This window comes from Portunus trituberculatus, chromosome 16, assembly GCF_017591435.1.
Source record: "Portunus trituberculatus isolate SZX2019 chromosome 16, ASM1759143v1, whole genome shotgun sequence".
Taxonomy (NCBI): Eukaryota; Metazoa; Arthropoda; class Malacostraca; order Decapoda; family Portunidae; genus Portunus; species Portunus trituberculatus.
The window spans coordinates 6,409,780-6,435,215 of NC_059270.1; the positions used below are offsets into that span (position 1 = coordinate 6,409,780).

At 44.0% G+C, this 25,436-nt stretch overlaps 1 protein-coding gene across 3 annotated transcripts in view; it reads right to left on the reverse strand.

The window, feature by feature from the left end:
- Window positions 1-25,436, reverse strand: part of LOC123504617 — a 518,452-nt gene that overhangs the window by 172,685 nt on the left and 320,331 nt on the right. The window lies entirely within an intron of this gene.

A 25,436-nucleotide genomic window follows, 5' to 3' on the forward strand; every position in this document is an offset into this window, starting at 1 on the left:
GGATAAAACTAGTGTATTAATTAGGTACAAGTTTAATTCCTCTTTGTCTCCTCACACTGGGAAAAATAATCACCTGTAAGTTTTATAAATACAATTCAGGTTTTGGTCTTACGTAGAAAAATAATATTGTTGGCGATGATATTTAAGATTTGCTAATAATACAAGTTTGCGATAGGAAATAAGTGTAAAAGATTAATATATAAATAAAATAAAGAACTTCGTGGTGAATGTGTGTGTGTGTGTGTGTGTGTGTGTGTGTGTGTGTGTGTGTGTGTGTGTGTGTGTGTGTGTGTGTGTGTGTGTGAGTGTGTGTGTGTGTGTGGACGAGCGGTAATACATAAATATGAAAGTAGTATTATATTTTACGTTAGGTTAAACTAAACTAAATAGATTAATAAACCTCGTGTCAGAAACTCAGTTATGAAAAAAAAGACAATTAACTATATAAAAAAAAACACACACACACAACGGGGTAAATAAGTTCGATAACCTTGGCTGTCTGAAAAACGACACACAACAAAATTGAAACATTAGCAACAAAACAAAACACACACACACACACACACACACACACACACACACACACACATTTCCTTCAAGACACAACCTACAACAAGATAATACAATTTTGTTTTCCCTTCAGTCTTTCTTTATTTTTTTTCCATGGCACTGACAGTCACAAATGCGCCGGGCGGACAACCACATGAAAACCACAATTCTTATTTATTCTTCTTATTCTTAAGCAATTCAATGTTTTATGCACACCACTTTTAACAGCATATAGAAGATTTTTTTCACGGGGAATTTTAAGTGTTTTCATGATTCCACTGACAGTTTTATAAGGTTTCTGCACTATCAATAAGAAAAACGCCCATGAAAATTCGACTAACCATTACTACGACCTTTGAAAATGTGTTTGATAAGAGCACACAGAGTTTAAGAATAGGAGTCTCATGCGGACAGCCGACAGCCGGTGCATGCCACGCCGCCTGCTGAGTCTTTGTGGGGACGACGGCGGCACCTCGGCCACGGAGAGTGAGAGGAAGGAGGAAAAAAATATATATTATAAGATCTTCTGTGATTTATAAGGATTAGGCAGATTTTACGGCTTAACGCGGGGAAAAAATAAAATTGTGATTATGGTGGAGGAGAAAGATAAGGGAGAGAGTTGGTGATATGCTTAGTTTCTCTTCTGCATTTACTTACGAGACTCTTAAACTTCTGCGGCTATTGGTAATGTTGTAGTTTCTCATAATTTTCTTTATGGTCACAACAGATCACGTCAAATTTTGAAGGAAAAGCGACTTGTTTTTCTGAGGCCAGCCTGAGACAATTACGTAATAAAAAATTCACTCAGCGGAGGACTAGTGGAAAAATGTTTGCATAAGTGGATAAGTGTGTGTGTGTGTGTGTGTGTGTGTGTGTGTGTGTGTGTGTGTGTGTGTGTGTGTGTGTGTGTGTGTGTGTGTGTGTGTGTGTGTGTGTGTGTGTGTATTCATCTCATAAATAAAACTACGAAATCTTGAACCTTGAGTTAGAAAAAAAAAGTTTAAAGCCGTTGGAAGTTCATAACATTTTTCCATGAAAAGCCTTTGTCTACCACCAACTCTCTCTCTCTCTCTCTCTCTCTCTCTCTCTCTCTCTCTCTCTCTCTCTCTCTCCTTCCATAACAGTGGTTCGCAAGATGATAATCAAGTTTCAAGCCAAATGTCCTCATCCCTTCGACGGTCAATCAAAAAATAGAAAATAAAAACCGAGAGAAAAAAATGGAATGGTTGGGTCATCCAGCGGCGCACCTCGACCACCCCGAGACCCGCGGCGAAGCCCAGGACGGCACACAAAGGCTGGGCTAACCTTGAACACTTCTATGAGGATGATCCGAAGCCGCGTGCGAGACTGCTGGAGCTTGAGACCTAGACACAGTGGGTAGCTAATCTCGTCTTTGCTTGTGTGTGTGTGTGTGTGTGTGTGTGTGTGTGTAGAAATGCCATTCATATGTTGTTTTTTTTATTTTGTATTATTTCTTTCCATTTTTCAATGTTTATTTTCACTTATTTGTTGATTTATCTTATTTTTTTGCAGTGGATCTTAACTTTGAAAATCACCTTCCCTTTCTCTTCCTTTGTCTACAACCTCTCTCTCTCTCTCTCTCTCTCTCTCTCTCTCTCTCTGATATCTGAATTCCTTGCACCTTTCCGTGGCCCCTCAAGGACATCCCACCTCAACGCCAACCCCTCCACACACACACACACACACACACACACACACACACACACACACACACACACACACACACACACACCGCAGCGACCTTCCAATAAAGCTCAGTGCCACACCGCAGACGTAAACACGAAGGGGAGCCAATCCAAGGAACACAGCGCGGCACCACACAGGAATCCGCAACACACACAGGGAAGGAAAAAGTCAAGGAGAGATGACGCTAAGATAACTTCCAACCTCAGACTCAAATACGATAGATTTCCTATACGATATTTTGTGTATAATGTAAAGTACACTGACACATTATACGTTGTAGACACACACACACACACACACACACACACACACACACACACACACACACACACACACACACACACACCATAGTAGTCGAAAACCTAGCTTCTCAAAAATAAGTCACGATTCTTTACATATAGGTTAACTTGCTGCACCTTTTCTCTTTTCCCTGAACTGTACAAAGGTGCTCCAGTGTTGCACTTCACGCATGTATTTCTCAACCTTCCCGAAGAACATTTCTCCATCTCATTACGCGCTGTGCCAAGGACGTGTAAGACTGCGTACGACTTTTCACGCAGCTGCCATCCTCTCACCACAAGAAAAATTCCGTCAGCAGCTGAGAAGTGACAACACATACAAACATACACACACACACACACAAAGACACTTTTCTGCAAAACCAAGATGTGACTCAGGAATACAATACATGAATAATTTGCTGAATGAGGCTTGACACTTGCCAGTCAGACCGCAAGTAGCAAGGAGTGTCCACGCTTATTTATATGCATGGCCGAGGGTCAAGGGCGAATGCCAAACTTGGGGAAGAGGCTGTCGAGTGTGAGGGGGCGTCAGACGTGCGCCGAAGGAAGGCCGTGTTGACGAGAATGCAAAAGCAGGCACGGGAGTTGTTTGTGCGTCAGGGCGAAGTGACATATACGCAATTAGAGTGTAAGCGTAAACCGCCCCACCATCCTTGAGGCGGATGTGTGTTCATGAGGCTGAATGCTGGCCCTAACTAAGGAGGGACGGAGAGATACTCGTACGTGGGTGCTTACATGCGTGGCGGAAAGGAGACGGTCCAAACAGGTGTGTGACAATCGCTTTAATACACCTGGTGATAAACATAAGAGCGACTATGTGTGTGTGTGTGTGTGTGTGTGTGTGTGTGTGTGTGTGTGTGTGTGTGTGTGTGTGTGTGTGTGTGTGTGTGTGTGTGTGTGTGTGTGTGTGTGTGTGTGTGTGTGTGTGTGTGTGTGTGTGTGTGTGTGATTCAAACGATAAGTACTTTAGCAGTGTGTATATTTGTATGTGACCTAACGAGACAGGTGTGTGTAGCCTATCTATCCTCAGCAGGTGTAGTAGTACGGTAAGAAAGATATTGGACACTCCAAGATGTCTGACATATAAAGCTGATTGCAAATATGTACAGTGAGCAGGTGTGGACAGATGTGCAGTGCTCGTGGCCATGTGGGGGGGCAGCAGGTGTGCGAATGGGCAAGGGAGTGTCGGGACGTGTTACAACTCACGTCACCAGAGGGAGGACCTTGCGCTGATCCTCTCCCCCATTCGGAATATCAATGAAGCTTAAGAGACCCGCAAGTCACAGCCGCACCAACAGTACCAGCACGTGACACAGCACAACAGCACCGCAGTGGAAGGGACTGCCTATCTTTTAGTGGCAGCAGAGGCTTCCAGGACACAGCGGTAATGGATGCAGCTGACTTGTGTTTTCTCCTGAGATTACTTTCTACAGGTGCATTAAAATCAAGCCTGACGTTTACGACTGTTATCGCTCCTCCTGTGTGTGTGTGTGTGTGTGTGTGTGTGTGTGTGTGTGTGTGTGTGTGTGTGTGTGTGTGTGTGTGTGTGTGTGTGTGTGTTCTGTTACAACGGCTCTCTAGCAACAAAGTCGTTCTGGTCGTCGTCCCTCCAGACCTAATCCCCCGACACACCTCACTGATAACGCGCCTGAGTCTGGGATTCTTCTGGCCACAATAGGTGCCGCCGCCACAACCACTACCACCACGACCACCAGCACCATCTCAGCGACCAACGCCACCGCACCACAACCACAAGCCAGCCACAACCTAACCTCATCCCTGCTACATCTAACCAGACAGTGCACCGCAACTCATCTAGAACAACCAAGAATATCACTACTGTAAGCTCGACCTTCTCCTCACCCTGCCCTTCGGTGTCGTCCTCTTCTTCCACCTATCGCACAAACAACAAACGCCACAAACATCGGGTTAAATTAAATTCTCAGTTTATTCATTCTCCGCATACACATGGCGTAACACTGCCTGACACGGTTACCTTTACGCTGGCGAGTGAGCATGCACAGACTCATAACACAGCCACGGCAGGCACTCTGAGGCTGGCAAGGGAGGGAGTTTTTGTTGCATGTCCTCCTTGCCACTCCCTGGTCAATGCCTCGCGACATTACAGTTCAGGTAATAGTACAATTCTGGTGGTGCATACAGGTCCCTTTCTTCACACGCCAGTTCGTCCCCATGACCTCTGAAACATCAACATTATAGATGATTGCCTACCATTCTACATCCTTAATTTGTGCAGAATTCAATCTCACACGAGGGCCGCTATTTATAATGACTGGTATTTCCTCTGTTACCTTTCCTCAGCATTCCTCACACACCCAAGCCGGCACTTTGGGGAGCATTGGGGGAAGGGATGCCAGGATGGTGAGGAATAAGCTCCTACCACCTGGCTGCTCCATCCTTAAAACGCTTGCACTTAAAATTATGCAAATCTAAAACGGAAAACGTCTTGCGCAACGAGAGGGGAAGTAAAAAATGGCTGCTTAGGAATGAGTGAGTCTGACTAAGAGTGTGTGCCTCACTTGTAATCATGTCTGCGTACAGTACAGCGGCTGAGGGAGTGAGGTCTCATAAACAAATACCGTATAATTCAGAAGTTAATACATGCTGATGATATCTGATAAAATTGTACAGAGAGAAAAACTCACCGAGGGCAAATCACTAATGACAGGAGATGAAAAGGTGGAAAAAGTTATCTAAAAAAAAAAAAAATAAAAAAATAAAAATAAAAATTCCAACAACAGAACGCAGACACAGATTGTTTTAATGATAATAAGAAACATCCGACTACGCAAGTTAGTCTCTTCCTTCTCTCTCTCTCTCTCTCTCTCTCTCTCTCTCTCTCTCGGAAGCCAGTACATTCTTGTACACAGCCCACACCTTGGCAGCACAGCGCATAAAAAAAGCCGGCAGGGACTCAAGGCTCACAACTCTGCATCCTCGCCAAGCACCACCAGGCCAACACTCAGGCACACCAGACTGTCCACTCACAACTGTCGCACCTAGCACATGTCAGCTCCATGAAATAAGGTAATTCTAAGTTAATACAACAACAGTAACCCTGATCTCCTACCACACATGTCACGCCGCGCCACAAATCCACGCGAGGAGTATTCACAAGGGTATTTGGACGAGGATATACCCCGGCGAGTACTTAGAGGCAATACAGTGAGAGTCTGGACCGTGCATGCTACACCCAGCCCGAGGCACCTTCTCGTCCCGTCCCTGGCATACAAAACACCTTCCTTATGTTTAACTCTACACTCTTCCTCTCGTGGTTGCACCTCGCGCACACGCAACTGGGCACCGTCGAGCAAAAACTAACTTTATTTCTACATGTTAAACAGAATCCAGCGCTTTGTAATATGATTAGTTAAAAAATGATCAGCTGGATATATGTGAAGTTATTTGGCCATAGAGAAGAGTCTTGATGTATGTTTTGTGAGATTCATGTTTAGGTTCTGCACACACACGCACACACACAAAAAAAAAAAAAAAAAACAGCAATTTCAGAGATTTGACCGTATCAGAGAAATAGCATATAGTTACTCAAAGGATTAAGTGGATCATTGTATGCGCAAGTAAATAAGTGTGATTCCTCCCTCTCCTTCTGCTTTACTCATTCGCCTTTGCTACCCACGATGCGTCTCTTACTTCAAAACATAGAGTGTAGTTTATCACGAACAGTTCGGCTCCTAGTTTTTACTTTTATTCAAACTCGAATTAGTACTGAAGACTATGTACCCAAAGGCGCACTGTCATGTGTTAACTATTCTAAGGGTACTACTAACTATTTGGATACAGCATATACAATACATACATATACATTACAAACATACAAACTTAGATCAATTTAGTATGCTACATCTATACATCTATACATGATAGATTAAGGCTAAATGAAACTTCATTTCTACTGGCCACCGATTATTCCTTTAACTGTTAATGGTAATGTAATTCTTTACTATATTATTTGACCTATTCTAGACAATTTTACGTAGCAGAATTAACACCAGAACGCTTCCCCCACACCTTTCCCCCACAAAAAAGAGCTACACCTTTAGTTACACTTCTCATAATCATATTCTTAAATTTGCACCATAGCATTTTGATAAACCCTTGGGAGACTATACTAGTGCTATCTAAAAAGAGGTTAATCCAATTGATCTGATCTCTACATTATTAAGCTAAAACAAATGATCTTCTCCGGTAAGGGTTTTCTTTCAAATTTCAGGAAACCAACACAAGCAAGAAGATCATGAGCGTGGCAAGTCTGAGAGTGGGAAGTGTACAGTAAGATTACAAAAGGAGTCACCAACGAGGAATAAAAGGTTAGGTTAGGATAGTAAAAAAAAATACTTCCTCGGCACTGCGGTCACATGAAGCCTTGACAAGAGAGAGTATAGGGCGGGGAGGGCAGACAGTCAGGCCTCTTTAGGGTGACTCACAAGGGCAAGGGTCACCTGGCGCCAGAAGAGGAAGGGAAGTTGGGGAAGTAGTGAGTTAGGCAAGGGCAGCAGCTGACACGAGGCACAGGAAGGGAAAGTGAGTGCACGAGAATGGCGGATTAAGGTAAAGAAAGGACACTGGAATGGACAGAGAATGAAGCAATATAGTATAGGCACCACATGGTCATAAAGGTTAGCAAACAGACAGGTGTCCATATAATTTTACACCACTGCCAATAAAGTAATACAAAGCCGCATGGAAAGTACAACTAATGAAGAGAAAAGAAAGGATCGTGACAGGCAAATGAAGATATGAGTGTATGACAGCAACAATAAACACGGAGGATCCTGTTCACAATGGCTGAAAAAAAGACGAGAAGACGACGTTTATGAAAGGAAGAACCACGAGAGAGCAGAGGTGAAGGAGCCTCGATGAAGCCATGCCTCTTGCAGGATACACAGTGTAGGGATCAGCGGGGCGGTGGAGTGGTGGAGTGGAGGAACGGAGGAGTTGAGGGGGAGAGAGGTTGGGTAAGAGGAGGACGCTCTTCAAGGACTTTGGCCGCGCCCTTCCATGACCCAAGATGTGACCTTACGCATTCTATCACCTAGGAACCATCTGTTGCAGGATTTATATTTCGCGGCTACACAGTGTTGCCAATGGAGGTGAACTTACATCGAATAAGTCATAAATGAGGTGCTCAAAGCTTCCTCTCATCTGTGCCGTTCAAAGTGACGAGTAACAGCCGACACGACACGGCGGGGCTGGAAGTGGTTGCACAAGACCGGAAGGCGCGGGCAAGGTTGAAAATATGCCAGGCTGTTACATCACCACGACCCGACGCTGTGACCCTCCTCGCTGCTGCTTAGTCTTTCCCACTGCAGGTATCTCCTTATGCCCTCTCAACAGACCCCCTCACCCCCAGCCAAGCCTCCAACCATCTCCACTCCAGTGCTAAGTATGTCCTCTCCAGCAGCATGCATGACACTCCTTTTGTGTGCTTTAGATGAGTGACGCCATAGTAAGGTTCCATAGTCTATCCATGTGTGATTTCTTAATTTCTACACTTATTTTCCGTCACTGGGAGTCACTGCTTGTTGCTCGATACCTCAACTGATTAACCATTGCTGAAATCTCTTGCTGTATAAAAAGAGTTACACCAGAAGCTTGGAGAAAAAGAAGCCTCTATTATCGAGGGTATAGACACCAGCAATATACTAGAAAATTAACTAACAAACATTTGAATATTTTTAACGTATCAAAGCAGACACACACACACACACACACACACACACACACACACACACACACACACACACACACACACACACACACACACACACACATTATATCTACCTACCTAAAAAAAAAAAGAAAAGGCGTCAACACGAAGCAGCAATTTTTTGAGGGGACGAAAAAAAATTAGGAATTACTGCACTGAAGTGTTACGGAGCAGTGTCGTGAATCATCACAAGACACACCTGAGTGCCGACGCCTCCCACCCGTGGCCAGGTGTTAGAAGCCCACACAGGACAGCACAGGTGGGCAAGGTGTGACGGAGTTAGGCTAATATAGGTAGGCCCGCCCTCGTGCTACAGTGGAGGTGTGGCTTTCTTAGAATCCTTTTTGGGATGTTTTTATTCTATGTACGTACAAAAAAACATTTCCTCACCTACGTTACACTTCTTGTAGTAAGAGGGACACTTCTCGCTGCTTCTCGACTCTTATGATTTTTTTTATGACAAAGACTCGCAGACGGATGCGGGGAACACTACCATAGTATTCTCTGCGTGTGTGAAAAGAAACTAAAAAGAAGGAAAGTGATCGGGTATCCTCTTTTCTGTATTTTCATCTCTTTCCTTTTATGGGAAATTCAATCTTGTATTTAGCATGGGTTTTCCTCGGTATTCCTGTACTATTCAAGAACACAAAATGCTTGGAGTCAGTACGCAAGGGACATGGACAAGGCAACACACCTCCCCTAACACCCTCCACCTTCACCAAGCCACAGCAAGACACCCTGCCGACACACCGCGACAAACCGATGAGGCGCGTGACCAACGGCCGGTACTGGCTTGAATGCTCACCACGCTCTGGATGCCTGACGTGTGGTGGCTGTTTGCTCACTGCTGGTTTGGCAGAGCTGGCTAATTTCAAAAGTAAACTGACTTTGTGAACAAACATTTTCTATCCTCGCGCGTTAAATTAAAGATAAAAAAAATATGATTCAACGGAAAAGAGTTAAGTTTAAGGATTTTCATCTTAAAAAAACATATTACAGTGCTTTCTAAGTCCGTGAACCAGTTTAATAGGATACAGAGTAACATAAGTAATGTATTCGTAACAAGGCGTGTACGTTTCTTGTTCCTTGTTTATAGTCTTAAAACTTACACCCTTATAAACATGATTATAGCACAAACTAATTCAATAAGATATAAAGAAACATGGGCCATACAACAGGATATGTATAACCAAGACATACATGGCTACGCTCTGATAAGCTCATCAGGCCTTTCATGAGGCGTGATTCAACACTCAGGAGGCGTGTAAATATTGAGAGTGGGAGGAACAAAAAGATAAGGGAGAGCGGCTGTCTTGTGCTTGTGTCTTATCGCTCCTTGTTACATCCACAACAAGGACACGTGACTGAAAACACAACCGTCATGATGTTATGTTAATAGTCTCTGATAACGATGTGTGGAACCACGGAGCTAATCTAATAATCTTTTAACATGTTGTGGTCCTCATCCAACACCGCAACGTTCTCCCACACCCATCACTCGCACTCCGGTCTGTATTCTTAACCCCTTCAGTACCAAGACGCGTTTTCTTATTCATTTTGCTTACTATTAGGAGATTTTATACAGTTTCAGAATCTTATATAGAGATTAAAATAGTGAAGACTCAGGCCATTAATCTTCTGACCTTCTCAGAACCTTCCTAATGCAAATAAATTCGTCTAATCATACCCAAATAATCAAGGTAAAAAATGCGTCCGACTACTGAAGGGGTTAATCTTTTTGGCATCTCATAAGGACTAGTTCTTTTAAGTCTAATGAGATGATCATATATGTTCTCACTGATGGTGTAGTCTTTCTTAAAACATCGCTAAAATCACGAAAACACTCTTGGAAACCCTAACATCCTCCACTGAGCCTGTTAAAAGTGGTAGAGATAAAAACTCTGAATCGCTTGAGAACATGATGGGTATAGATACACACGTAATCATTTCTTGAATTACTGGAGCAACTTCCACATTAAGGAATGATCGGCTTAACACACACGGCGGGGAATGACAGACTGTAATCCTTAGTGCGCCGCTTTGTGTCACTCAGCGTCAGGGTTTAGCAAGCGGTGAGAAGTTGCAATAAAAACCAATGTAAGGCAATCAGGCTACACCATCAGCTGGCCAATCATCAAGGTGGCTTAGCGTGGACAAATGTCTATTCAAGAGCGACCGTTCACCTCCGGGGCAGGGACCCATGACTGAAACACGACTCGCGGGCAAGACCAAGATCAAGACCAGTGACCGTCTGCCACCCCTACTGTCACTCTCCAATCTATATCAAGATACGTGGTGCATTAGCTAATCTGGGTGGCAGGATGTCAACTAAATACATGACAAGTAGGAGGAATGATTAGAAACGGCACGCCAGAGAGAGAGAGAGAGAGAGAGAGAGAGAGAGAGAGAGAGAGAGAGAGAGAGAGAGAGAGAGAGAGAGAGAGAGAGAGTTTGTTAGTGTGTCAGTTTACAGAACAAAGCATGCCGTGTAAATTGACAGCTACCAAGCAAAATTTACCTCAGCGCACCATCCACTCCACACACACACACACACACACATACTCTCTCTCTCTCTACACGCCCCCCACGAGATTCCAAGTGACGTCACCCAAACATGTCTCGCCCACACCCGAGCTCATGGTCAAGGTCAGTCCGCCACCTCGTCATAAGGCTTCTAGAAGGTCAAACAAGGTCAAAAGGACGACAGGTTCACCTTGCGTGGCGTGGCGGGGCAGGGGACCAGTCAGATGTATTGCATTCTTATTCTTCTCCCAGACTCAAAAGTTTAATTCTTTCACAAGTCACTGCGTCTGGTCACTCAGTAGATCAATAATGTAGCAAAAAGTGTGTTCCGGCGCGTTTCTCAAGTATATATGTAATGAATGTATGAAGGGTATCTTTTACGATTTACGAGTTTTATTCTCTTTCTGTGGAAATTATGCAATATTTGGTGGCTGAAGATTTTTAGTCAAAACTGAAAAAAAAAAAAAAAGACGGACGCCAAATTGTAAGGTCTGTTATCAAATAATTACTGATTAAAACAAACCAAGTCATCATGAACAGGGGAACAAAAACACCAATCAGACAACTCCTGCAGGTGTGGCTGCAAGCACACACTCGCCGCCATTCCTGCCCTACACCCTCCACCAGGCACATCCTGCTGCCGCCACGCGTCCCTCCTGTCTTCTTGTTGTCTGCGTGTGGGGAACCTGACTCGACCAATAATTATCATCACCGAAAAGAAACATTTACTTGTTTGTTTATTCAATCACTCGTATTTCTGTTTTTGATACTGTAGTCAATACACGCTCTTCATAATTAACATGGACCTCTAAAAAAGAAATTTTGATAAATTCATGGGTTGGGAGAGATGGAAAGAGGAACGTATGTTGTATAGAAGGACTGCCACACGTACGATTAATGACTTCCTGCAACTTCCTTTATATATGTTCTGATCACGTGGTGGCCTCATGATCGCCAGCCATACTCTTGTGTGGACGAGTTAATTAAAGCCCATATGATACGATGTAAAAGTAAGACTGTGACCTTTCACACACCTTGCACAACATTCTTCTCAAGAACGTAACTCTTCGTACATCAGAGTGGATGTCTACTGGGTAATAACTTCAGCTCGCTAACTCACTGGCAAAGACATTTCAACGAGGTAGTGAGGTGTGTGTGTGTGTGTGTGTGTGTGTGTGTGTGTGTGTGTGTGTGTGTGTGTGTGTGTGTGTGTGTGTAACAAAACACTGAAGCTAATCACTTCGTGCTTTAAGAGTGGTGAACCGGTAGTGGTCAGCCTTCATTACCCGGCAGTGACCTGCGTGTACTCAAGGTGCTGAAGAGTGAGGCGGGACACGGCGGGCGAGGCGTGGGCGTCATGCGAGGTTTGGCTGGGTGGTGCTTGGGGTGCGTCCGGCAGGGTGCAGCAGGGCAAGATTTACTGCGAGGAGAGAAGTATGTGCCTTCGTACTCGCACTCCTCCCTAGCCTTGTTCAGTGCACGTCTTACACAACCATCATTATATATCTTCCCCTTGATTTCTGTGAAGGCTGCCGCCCTGCACTATTTGCTAACTCTGGGCTAGAACTTTTACACGCTCTGAACTCTTATCAGAACTATTTTCAAGGGCCACATAAATTATAGCTGCTATTCATGTGAAGTTCTTTTCTTTTATTGTTTTTGCAGAATAAAAAATCATAAAAGCAGCCCTGAGAAGTCCATAAACTTCCATGTATTTAAAATGAGGCGTTGAAAGGTTTCAAAATACAGTTCCTCAATAGCATAACATAACAATCGCTTTTACTCACCTCACTGCCATACACACACGCACGTCGCTCCCGCCATTAACACTCGGCTTACCTGTAAAAAGAACAGTAAGTGTTAGATTTTTATAAAGGAGAAAGATAAGATGAAGAAAAAGAAAAGATCAAATATGACAAGTGTTACGAAGATGATATCAGTATAGTGCACAAGCATATTCGAAGTAAAATAACTGAATGAAGAGTTCTTATCATTTGCAGTGACGTATAGAGGCGCTCCTTCCACATCAATCTTATTCATTTCCTTAAGCGTTGCCAAGCACAAAAACCAAAGTACACGTGAAACCCGAGCCAATCTGTCTTGATATTACGTCAAGATAGTGCCGCACACAGACTAAGTATGGGTCTGCGGCAGCCTGCAGGGTGTTAGCAGCCCATAGGAACCTCTGATGAGATGAGGTTGTCTCGTCGAGGTTGCTCCACGCACGCGGCTGAACCCAAACACCAGGTGAGGGAGTACCTGGCACACCTTCCCCGCCACGGAGGCTGCCGCTCGCCACTCCAGCCTCTATCATACACTGGCGTACCGTGATGGATTTACCCCTTCAGTACAGATATTTGTGTGTGATTAGACCATTTTGTTGGCATTAGGGTCTATAGAGATCAGAAGATTAATGGCCACAGATTTCACTATTGTTTCTGAAGCAAATCACTAAATAGTAACCAGAATGAATATGGAAACGCGTCAAGGTACTGAAGGGGGTTAAATCCTACTTAAATCCTTACTGTAAATAACTTAAATGTACTTCTCTCGGGTCATAGTCCTCTTATTTGCTGAATCAATCTGTTATCAGGTTAAATAAAACGAATGTCAACAGATCAAAAGGCTAAGTAATGGGGGATAAAATATAAATACAGTGGTAGTACAGTATATTATTTCACTAATGACCTTAACTATATATCAAGAAAATTCATCACTACTGTTCATCGGAATACACAAGCCTCTTTTTCACCTCAAGGCAGTGTGATGTTGAAAAGCTGAGTTGGTATGTAGATAAATAACAAACCAAAGAGATTGTCATGTACTTCATAATTTGTGTGAGATTAACCCTTTCAGTACTGGGACACATTTTTACCTTGAGTTTTGAATACGATTAGACCATTCTATTGACATTAGGAAGGTACTATGGAGGTCACAGTCTTCACTATTTCAATCCCCACATAAGTTTCTGAAGCTGTATAAAATTACCAAGTAGTGAGCAGAATTAATATTAAAATGCGTCACGGTACTGAAGGGGTTAAATACAGAATGAGTGAATTTATCCTTCATCTCGCTGGCAATAGTCTAATATCCTTTAGTTCTTGTTTCTTATATACTTTACCATCCTTTATATACACATCACTCAATATTTAAACGGTATACATCACCTTTAAACAACATTATCGAATATGTGAGAGGAGAGATGCTGCGCTATCCATTTAGAAGAGTTCCCCACCGCAAGTTACACATTCTCTCTCGCTATCTTCCGGTCGGCTCACCAGTGCTCGCTCGTTTTCTTCAAGGCCTTACTATGCTGCTCCATCGGGGAAGGGACGCCAGACGCTCAGAGACACACGCTTAACGGTTCTGATATCCCTGCTATGCTCTTGACCTGCGACTCACCAAACATTGCTCAATTTCCTAACAGGGTCAAGAAGTCAAGATTACCGAGTCTATTCAGGTCGTCGGTTACCTTGTTTGGGAGACAATTTCTTAAACAGCGTGGTCGGTGACTTGGATAGACTTACCAAGCTGGTTGTTACGGGAGTTTTAAGAGAAGATTGCATCAGTTTATGTATAGGTAACAAGAGCTGAATAGGAAAAGAGAACTGAAAGGTAAACAAAAGAGGAGATAGGGAAGAATAACGACATATATAAACATCGTGCATATTACAAGTTTAGGAGCACAGTTTAGTAAGCGTGGGTGGAGGGAGAAAGGTTAGCGAAGGAGTAATAAGACCATAAGTTAGTAGGGCTAATGACGTAAACTAGCGTGGTTGAGGCTAATGAGCGGGGTGAGCAAGGGAGGGAGAGAGGGAGCAGGGAAAAGGGGAGAGCAGACAAGAGGGGGAGGCTAAAGAGAGTAAGCTGAGCGGGGCGAAGACTGGCTAGCTCCTCACGACACACAACAGTCACTCCCCGCCCCTCTCCACACCTCACACTGCCCATGGAAAGTAATAGTCGCCTAAATTTACTTTCTGAAAGGAAAGAATAGCGCGCACACACACACACACACACACACACACACACACACACACACACACACACACACACACAGATAGATTAATGACTTATGTATGGATTAAAATATTGAAGACTCCAGCCATTCATCTGCTCTTCCTAGACAGTTTATAATGTAAATAAAATCGTCTAATTGTACCCAAAACTCATGGTAAAAATGCGTTCCAGTACTGAAGGAATTAAAAGAAAAATAATAACCTTGAAAAGTGTAGAATCGGCTAAATCAAATTGTTATTCTTTGTAAACTTAAACATCTGAGTGGAAAGAAAAAAAAATATTTATTAACTATTGGGTCAAGCTAACCTACCGCTCTTTAATACCATAAGCTGGAGAGTAAGCCACAAACCTGTCTTCACCTTGCCAACCTCGGATGTAGTTTAATTCTGATAGACTGAACACTTTAACATAAGGAGCCTTGCGCTAATCTATCCTGTTCTCCCACACACAGTCTACTAGCATAGTACGTACTTCACAGGATACCCTACTTATATGCCAACAAGTCTCAGTTCGCAGAGGTGGACCGGTCTCACACCTCTGGGACCGGTTTGTGCTAAATGGTTAAACATGTTAGTATTAAGTTTATGTGTAAAGCGTGATTGAGACATTTGGTTTTGTCCACACTATAGATAAAAGTTAAGAAAATCTGATTCCATTCTTTAGTCTCTCTCTCTCTCTCTCTCTCTCTCTCTCTCTCTCTCTCTCTCTCTCTCTCTTTGCGGAAGACAATTTAATGTGAGTGTATATTACTTTTAAAATCTCAACTTCACTTCATACAAAATAAAATTTTGGCGAAAACATAGCCAGCACTTTATATCTTCATAACAAGTACTTCTAAGCAGACACTAACTTATAATTACAGTCGATGGTTGGACAACACACCACAGTAACTTCCATTCTGTTTACTTTTTTTTTTTTTTATCAATCTCAGGATCTCTAATCTGATAAAGATAAGTTTTCTGATAAGAATCGATTTCTGTCAGTAGATTGAAAGACTGAAGATTACGAATCAGGGGTAAAACACACAAGACAGAGGAAGTGGAAAAAGTCATAACTGTATCACATAAGTGTTTACAGTGACGAAAATGCAGGATATGAGCACATATTCCAGGCTGCACGTGCCTTGGGAATGAGTGTGGGAGTGGCATCAGGTGACAAACAACATTTAAGATGATTCTCATTAATTGTTAGCGTAAAACTGTGAGAAACAGTTACAATACTGACTAAGAACAAGACACATATTTACTAGTTTCGAAGGAGTGGTCAAACAACATCCAGTGAGAACATTCTCCGAGGTACAAAACCATTATAGAATCTGGTACGAGGCCTTACGAAAGCCCTAAAGAAAGCGCTGCGAGCAACAGAAGATTATACGAGACAATGGAACACTGAAGACATCTGGAAAAGGAGAAAACACAAAATGAAAACGGACCCACGCAAAACAACCACGACGAATTTAGCAGCAGAGAAGGAAATGACGGGAAGTGTTGCCTCATCGTCAGAAATAACTGGACAAAATGGAGACGCAATTTACACGACTCTACGTAAACAAAGGAGGAAGATAAGCGTATATTTCTCTTGACCTCCACACACCAAGTACGCGGCGCCGCCCACCCAGTGCCAGCCATCCACGGCCTGGCTGCAGGGAGGGCAAAAGGCCAAAAATGTCGCTTCAGGTTCCTTAAAAACAACTTTCTCTCGGTAATTAGGTAAAGTAAGAGAGCGAGCGGTAGAATTCACCTTTCGGAACCGCGGAGTAATGCAGGGGACAATGTGTGCCTGGAGGCTTGCTAATGGTGAGGCAAAACACTGACAGCTGCCTTGTGCCGCCCGGGAACTTATGCTGTGTGTGTGTGTGTGTGTGTGTGTGTGTGTGTGTGTGTGTGTGTGTGTGTGAGAACATGTAATAAGAACTTAAATGTATCTATTTGCATACTCAAACATACGTATAAATGTAGATTTGCATACATGGAAATTCTAATTTCTCTCTCTCTCTCTCTCTGTAAGTTACTTAATTAAACTCTAAAACACACACACACACACACACACACACACACACACACACACACACACACACACACATACTCAATAAAACGTGACTGCTGTTCAGGAAAGACAAAAATAAAGCAATGAAAATTAATAAATAATAAAATAAGATAAATCTAAGGAAAAATTAAACAGATTACTTAATTGATATGCAAGAAGCTCATGAGAGAGAGAGAGAGAGAGAGAGAGAGAGAGAGAGAGAGAGAGAGAGAGAGAGAGAGTAAAAATCATAGTGAAGCCCGTTATGTTTAAAGAGACAAAAAGACAAAAGCCAGTCAGCGGGAGGGCGGGGAGCGGCGCTGAGGGTGTGGTGCTACTGAGGCGGCGGGGCAAAACACACACACACACACACACACACACACACACACACACACACACACACACACACACACACACACACACACACACACACACATTCGAACAATGCACGGAAGGCATGCAGGCAAACTTTACACACCCAGAAATACTAAAACACCACAGGGGCACCGCACGCACACACACACACACACACACACACACACACACACACACACACACACACACACCAAAGACGCTAAAAACAATACCCCCACATCTACTTTCCCCAAATAACCTTCAAATACCTCCCTAGACCCCTCCTTATCTTTACTTCGACCGCCAGCAACTAAATCCCACACACACATCACACACCTTTGTCCAGTCAACCTATGTACACCCTTGGCTACACCTTACTGCTCCTCGCTGGTATGATCTAGGGTCCCGGTAGAGAGGAAGGGAGAATAGGAGAATATATTGAGGACTGGCGGCGGCACGGGGGCAAAGGCGGAGAGAAGAAAGGCAGCGAGTGTAGTCGTGCCTTCAACTGCTGTAGTGATGACTGGAGATGGTGAGAAACAGTGCAGAAGCTTATTAGTTTTGTGAACCGGTTTTTGGGGGAGGGATGCCAATAAAGACTGGTTGTATATCTCTCTTTTTTTTCCTCGTGTGTGTGTGTGTGTGTGTGTGTGTGTGTGTGTGTGTGTGTGTGTGTGTGTGTGTGTGTGTGTGTTCCTCTCTCTCTCTCTCTCTCTCTCTCTCTCTCTCTCTCATGCAAATTCTCCATGTAAAAGTAATTTATTGAAGCTTTAAAAAGTGACTGTGGTGGTGGTGGTGGTGTTGGTGGTGGTGGTGGTGGTGTTATTGTTATTCTTATCACTACCAGCTAAGGCGGTAGAAAATAGTGGAAGACCAGTATTAAGTAGATAGTTTTATGGGTAGCTACTGCTGGAGATTGAGGATGTAGTGGTGGTGGTGGTGGTGGTGGTGGTGGTAATGCCAAGGGACGTTGGTTGTTGTTGATGCGGTCACTTTAATGCCTCTTGGTGATGGCAATGGTTCTGGTGATGGTGGTGATGATGGTGGTAGTGATGGTGATGAAGAACGTAAAGTCTGGTGGAGAGACGTGATGTATTTCGATATAAAACACACACACACACACACACACACACACACACACACACATACAAGTGCGATCTTTATTTTTTTGCCTAGCTCTTGAGAGACGACAAGACTGTTTTAGTGGTGTCATAAAAGCTTCCGCCCCCAGCACAAGAGACGGGCCAAGGAGAGGAAAAGAAAACAGCGGTCCGTCCAGGTAAGGGGTGGCAAACCTTGAAAAAGACATAGCGTTCCTTTTACATAAGATGGGATAAGTTTCGTCTGGTAGTCCCTCGTCCTTGTCCTGCCTGAGCTTACTATACACGTTGGTTTCACTGCAAGAGTTTACGTTTTAAAGGTCAGTACACAACGTAAGCATTCCGTGAAACTTTTTGAAATAATCGCAACACAAGAGAAATAATAGCTCGGAATTTATACTATGTTTATTTTTAAAATTAATATTTTACATTGGAAATTTTGAACGTCGAATTAAGGAAATATTGCGATGTGATATTGCTCTTCGTGAATCTACAGTTGTTTCGATAATGTGTTTGGTCTGAGGTTTCATTCACACAAACACATGATGGCATTCTGCAGCTCTTTTAAGAGAGAGGTGTCGAGACATTTGTCCCTGAATTTTGACTAATTCTTTTGATTCTTTTATGGAGAATACAATTTAAGTGGCCCTTCTTTATCTAATACTCATTTTCTTTGTCCTTGGCAGTTCTCCCTCTTACATAAAAAAAAGGTGTTCTAATGTTTTCTTTTCTTCACGAGTCAAACGCACCGCATACAACACACAATGCCACCAAGAAGCCATCAGTGGTTGTATGGTCGCTAAATTCTCATCCCATGCATGACTTTAGATCGAGACGAGATGAATGGTTCAAAACCGAGGACGCGCCACGATCAGGTCCTCCCTGGCGCCGCCTCCCACTGGCTCAGCACAGTCCGGGCAACAATACAGCGACAGCACTGAGGGTCCCGTGAAAGGCAGCAGAGGGAGAAAGACCCTAACAAGAACAGGATGTCGGCGGGGGGTGGGAGCTGAATGGCGAGGGTTTGGAGGAAAAGTAAATATGGGCGACCGTTAACCTTCATCACCATTATTTTGAAAGAGAAATGGAGCTTAATAGTTACGTTTCACCCTAAACTACACAGGAATGTAAAAAGACTGGGAACACTACAGTACGATTACATATACGACTGGCTGATTGAAATTGACGTTTATAGGATCAGTCTGCAATGCTGCCTCATGTGTCATAGTGAGAGGGCAAACACCCAAGAAGTGCAGCTATGGATCGTATGGTACACGTGGCGATGTGACAACGTTCTGGGGTCTGAGGTTTCTAGAGAGAAGAGGAGACTTACAGAGGAGACTTGCATGCAGCCGCTCGCTGTTGCTTTTCATATCACTGATGTCTTAAACGAGCTGAACCCAAACCCATTCCGGCATCTATGGAAGTGGACGCATCTTTTCTTAGCCACACCGAGAGTCATGTTCAGGGGCATTAGCCTCCACTAGGGCGGCAGTCAGATTGATAAAACACGAATGCTGGGGTCTGGGAGCCATCTTGATAGCATTACAAATGTGCCAGACACAATCTAAAGCTGTAAGTACTGAAAGACCAATATATTATTATGGCAGACGCCCAGCACTGAGGCAACGACCACACAGTGGCTTCCCCATGACCGGCAACCAACACCAAGGAGGCGCCACGGGGAGCCCACACATACACAATGCTTAGGTTAATGATCACGAACACTAGTCCAATAAAGAACAGTTGCAATGTTTGAACTGATCCCTACGACTACTGCTCTACGCAATGTCTTATGTGCTTAGAACGCTTATATCTTTGTAACTATTACCGGGGAGTACAATGTAATGAGAGGTGTGTTAGCAGTTCTTGCAGCGGCATCTATAAAGGAGTATGGAGCAATAAAGGAACATAAATATTCGCATGGTGAGTTTTTGCGCAATAATCTTGCCTACAAACCGTGCAGCACAAGTCAAGGATCCCTTAGTATGTCTAGCATCATTTCTATTTTCACTACTTTAACACACAGTCATGTATTCCCTCAATGACCTTCCCTCACTCCAAGCATACAAGCACGTGGCTTTACACAATTCACTTTCTTTGCATCGCTCCTGAACCTGCGTATTATTCCTAATTTATCACAATTGTCCTCAATCATCACACACCTGTAGCCTCGTGCATGTGGCCGGAATGTGACACATGATCCGCATTTCTTTATAGGTGAAGATAAAGGCAAGGAATAAACTTAGTCTCGCTTCCTATCACGGCTCACACGGCCTCTGACATTTGAAGGCCTGGCTAGAATCTCGGTGGTGGTGGAAAATGGTGTGTGGTGTTTACGAGACAAGTGGTCCCAGCAGGCGGGCGTGGCCGGGAAGGTGCAGCCGTGGAGAATATTTAAGTGTGCACAACAACACTCCGAGGGTATTAACTGTAAAAACAAGTGGGCATGGAAAATATATTGTACGAATTCCTGGGTTACTTAAGGAAAAATATATTCGTGCTTAAGAAGAAAATGATAGTTTGCAGATAAGTAAAGAGTGTCTTAGAGTCTTGGGGAATAAAGGCATGGATGAAGTAATTTTGAAATACTACTTAGGGAGGCGGTGTGATGTGAAGCAAAAGGAAGGGAAGGAGGGGCCTTAGAAGTGTAAGGTAAGGTGTGTCAGGGTAAGGAAAGGTAATGTATAGCAAGGAAAAGTGTAGTAAGGTAAGATAAGGTAAGAAAGGATAAGGTAGGGTAAATAAGGTGAGAAGCCAAGGTAAGAGAAGACAGAATAAAATAAAGGTAAAATAGTGTAAGTTAAGACAAGATGAGGATTAAGTCACCTTGAAATACTCTTACTAGTGCTGAATATGAGTAAATGCCCTTCGTAGCGACACAACCAGCACGGAACACAACAAGGTACCAACAAAATGACAACAAACAACGTCCACAGCCTGACGGGGAGCTGCGTATTAAGTGCAGGACAAAGATCCCCATGCACATCCACCAAGCTTGGGAACATTTTGGGGGTCACATTCTCAGTACTGTCAAGGCCGCTATCCCCAACCATTACTGCTATCCTGTCGCTAACATTACCACTGCGATCACCATTACTAAGACGTAGTCACCTCCATTACCAGCCTATACAAAGATAAGAGTCGCTATTTCACTTATAAAAGCATTAAAAAAAAGGTGGATGTGTGTTTTTGTGTACTTAGCATTCAAGTTAATTATACAAGATGATGATCACTTTATGTTGTTGCGTCTATACGAAGTTAAGTGTCGTTATTTCAGTTTCGAATTCCACAAAATCAAAACATGGACGAGTGACCTTGTGTACTAATATTGAGTGCATTAATAATGTAATTCAGTGATGAATGAGAGAGATTTGTGTATATGTTTATTAAATTAAATCAGACAGTTATGTGAGCAAAAATATCAATGCATTCCATAAACAATCTCTTTCCATTGAATATCCATGGGCTGAAAGGGACTTCCGTGTTGTGGACCACCAGATGTATCGTGGGAGATCCGCCGTCGGGTTCTCAGAGGTCGCGGGAGAGGTGAAGAGGCGGAACGGAAACTCAGGTATCAGTGGAGCTTCCTGGGGAGGCTCGGGGAAAGTGTGGCCGCCAGCAGGATGGTGAGCACGGAGAGGGGGAATCTTTGCAGCAAGTGAAGCAATGCAATAACAGTCTCCTCTCATATCACGAGTATGAGATCAGTGAACTTCCTGCCCATGTTAAGTATACTTAGGTCACCTCGCCAATACTTCACCGAGCAGTGTTTGCCGCGACCCTTCACCTTGCATGTAATGTTTCCTCTTCTTGATGACTCAAGTGATTAATACACGTACATATTTAAGCCTGATTGCTCAGTTATGATAAGTATTACTTAAATGAACGTAAAATAAATGAAATTAAAAGAAATATAAGAGTAACGTATGTTCTTTTTATTATTATATTTCTACTCCACTGAATCTCTTTTTTTTTTTTTCATTCACACAATCATAACAGCAATGTTTCTTGATTTCCATAATTCATATCAAATATTTAATTTGGACAAGAGGAGGATACTAGTGAACGTGAGTTTGGGAGCACCACGCCAGAGTGGCCGCGCTGGTGCACAGTTGTTTTCTGAGGAACTAGAGCTTCACTTCCCCTGGCTGGACGTGGCGCTGTACAATATATACTCGCCGCGACACCAAGGCAGTCATCCCTGCCATATGTTAACTCCAAGTAAACAAAGAGACTAACGTCGCCCGTCCTGTCATCTCCAGCCCTCTGCGAACATTTGTCAACAGCTGACGGCGGTCAACCCGCACTGTTGACTGTCTAGGGGCCAGACCACCCCTCGCTGTTGACTCTCAGCTGACCAAACTCGTCGGCTGCTATATGATGTTTGCTACGAAGCCTCAGGCCTCTTCTTGACCCATGACTACCTCCACACCTCCCGCTGCTTCTCTTGCAGTACATACCTCCCAAACATGGCTTTTTTGGGAAAGTTTCATGTTTGGTACATTTGTTTTACAATTATCTAGGAACCTTTGCAGGCTTCTTTTATATCGGTGCTATTTGCTTCACACCTTTGTTGGTTTCCTCCATAGCAGTGTGGCCATCACACCTCCAGTGTACGGGGCCCGCAGAGACTCACCCCTCCAGCCCCCTCCTGTGTGACTTGCAACAAACGACCTACCATTACGACTACCATCTCCCCGACGGTAGCTATAAAGCAGCAGTCCTGTATCCTTAAATGACCCTTTACTCATGTGAATGGCGCGGCGAGATAAACATATGAGGTAAGCAACCGGCGGAGTGCTCGGCGGCCACAAGGCATTGTAGCAATCATTACCACATGAAGAATCAGGAGGCACCGCTGACGCAAACTCCTGCACGGACGATTGTTGCCGAGAGGGAACTTGCGAATGGAGGTCCTTCTTGTTAAGCCCAATCCCCCTAACCACTAAATCAAACAACAGTTACAGTTAAGGCCTCGGGTAATTCTCCACGGCAGCGGCGGAGAGCTCGAGAGGAACCTGTCCTGGTGAGTACTGCGTTGCAGCTAGGAAGAAGAGGAGGAGGAGGAGGAGGAGGAGGAGGAGGAGGAGGAGGAGGAGGAGGAGGAGGAGGAGGAGGAGGAGGAGGAGGAGGAGGAGGAGGAGGAGGAGGAGGAGGAGGAGGAGGAGGAGGAATAGGAATAGGATTAGGATTAGGATTAGGAGGAGGAGGAGGAGGAGGAGGAGGAGGAGGAGGAGGAGGAGGAGGAGGAGGAAGAGGAGGAGGAGTGGAGGGGTGGATTTTGTGATGAGCTACGCCATTACGGTACGTCTGCGGTCATCATGTAGCAAAGCATCCCCAAGGAAGGCATTTCCTGGGATCTGGATATGCTTCCCGTGGCGGCAATGTCTGTTCTGACGCCACCAACGAGTTAACATCATCCAGAGGTCCTTTTATATATAAGCGATGCTGTGAGGGAGATGGTTACATTTATTCTCCTATTTTTTGTATTTCTTTAACTTTTTCTTCTTGTTGTCGAACCTCTTACTTTCTCTCCCCCTTACCTAACATGATTCTGATTCTGACAGTTACATTACGGTATCGGGAGGGACTCACAAACAACTGAATCGGTGGGGGTTGGTGGGCAGTCTTCGCCTTTACTACCCGACACCTCTCACTTTAATTTTACGTAGCATTTAAGTCTTGTATGGGTTGACAAATGCCCCGTTTATTCTTCTTTGTATTTGATAGCGAGTAGAAGCTGGCAATATGCGAATACTCACATTCACGTGCACTGAATTACCTGGTGCGTGCCGTACTGCCCTGACTGTACCTGGCGGCAACTCGGCATAAGACGTCATGATACAAAAACCTGTGCGTGCAGTGAACTGGCTTGGTCTGCCACGTACGAGCATAATATGAGCGGAAGTGAATTAATTGGTTATTACAATGATTAAGGGCAAATTTTCAGTAGCGATGAGGGTGGTAATGGACGAGGGTCAGGCGAATGGTCCATGGTGGTGGTGGGATAATACAGCCTCGTAGTCTCTTCGCTAACAGGTGTGAGGACGTGATTGTTATTGCTTGCTTCCTATCTTCCGGGATGGCTGGCCGTGAGATGACCGGGCTGGGTTCATGGGAAGCAGGAAAAAGAAAAAAAAAAAAGAGAAAGAGAGGAAGGGAGAAAAGAAACGTATTTACGCTACGAGAGACGCTCAGGAAATAGACTACGTAGGTAATCTTCCAACGTCACCACCAGAAATCTCGTAAAGCTCAAGCCTGACTGATTACACACACACACACACACACACACACACACACACACACATTCACGCACGCACGCAACAGGTAAGTTAAGCTGGTTTCCTGTCTCTTTCTTCCCCTCGCGAAACTAAAAGGGATGTGCTCGGCCTTCTATGTTCCTCCCTTTTCCTTTTTTCTTTTTTTTTCAACATGACCTTATTCTTTGTCCCTCCTCATTACGGATCCCTGTTAAGGCGCCGGAAGGGTCTACAAAAGAAGTAGAGCCGTACTCCCTCTCTCCATCTAGTCTACAGGAAGCCGCCCGACACACAAACACAGTCCACGCCACGCTCCACTTCCACGCTCAGCTATTCCTGTAGATGGTAAAAACTCAGCGGGGGAGAAGACGCGAGATGAAGAACCGCAATGAGGGATAATTTTCCGGGGCGCCGTCTGGAAAGTGCGAGGATGTGCCCAGAGGAGCGAGCACCCTCAGTCACTAACCCCACCCACTCTGCGCGCGCACACTCCCACTCTGCACTGAAAAACCACAAACGATCCCTCGCTCTGATTCTGTTCCACCTGGCGGTCTATGTATGAAAGGAGGCCGTGTGTGTGTGTGTGTGTGTGTGTGTGTGTGTGTGTGTGTGTGTGTGTGTGTGTGTGTGTGTGTGTGTGTGTGTGTGTGTGTGTGTGTGTGTGTGTGTGTGTGTGTCAACGTGTCTTCATATATTATATAGAATTCAAAAGATAACACTTCTGGACAAAGAATCGCCCATCTCCAGCAAATATATATGATGATTTTAATGGAAGTAACTTAAACGACACAAAAACTACCACCAATCGTAATAAAGATATAGAATCATTTTATATTTCTCCGTGTAT